The 273-nt window shown below is 32.2% G+C and overlaps 1 protein-coding gene across 1 annotated transcript in view; it reads right to left on the reverse strand.

The window, feature by feature from the left end:
• Positions 1-273, reverse strand: part of LOC119586187 (glutamate-gated chloride channel-like) — a gene marked incomplete at both ends in the record, with an annotated part of 81,629 nt that overhangs the window by 80,881 nt on the left and 475 nt on the right.

The raw sequence follows: 273 nt of genomic DNA on the forward strand, positions 1-273 counted from the left end.
GAAACTGCATAAAGAGCAGTTTACCAGCACTGACCCAAATTATATATTATGTAGCTTTAAAAACTGACCTTGAATTAGATATGTTACCCTCTTGACAAGCTATTTATAGACAAGTGTTAATTATCAAACGAACACTTAATCTCATTTCCAAAGTCATTGACCTGATTTAACTCCATTTAATCTGTCTATCTCAAAATCATTACGTCAGATTTGGTGCCACATTTCACATCAACGGGACAATATTCAGTACATTAATTTATGCATATCAATTCT

The sequence above is a fragment of the Penaeus monodon genome, chromosome 21, assembly GCF_015228065.2.
Source record: "Penaeus monodon isolate SGIC_2016 chromosome 21, NSTDA_Pmon_1, whole genome shotgun sequence".
Lineage (NCBI taxonomy): Eukaryota > Metazoa > Arthropoda > Malacostraca > Decapoda > Penaeidae > Penaeus > Penaeus monodon.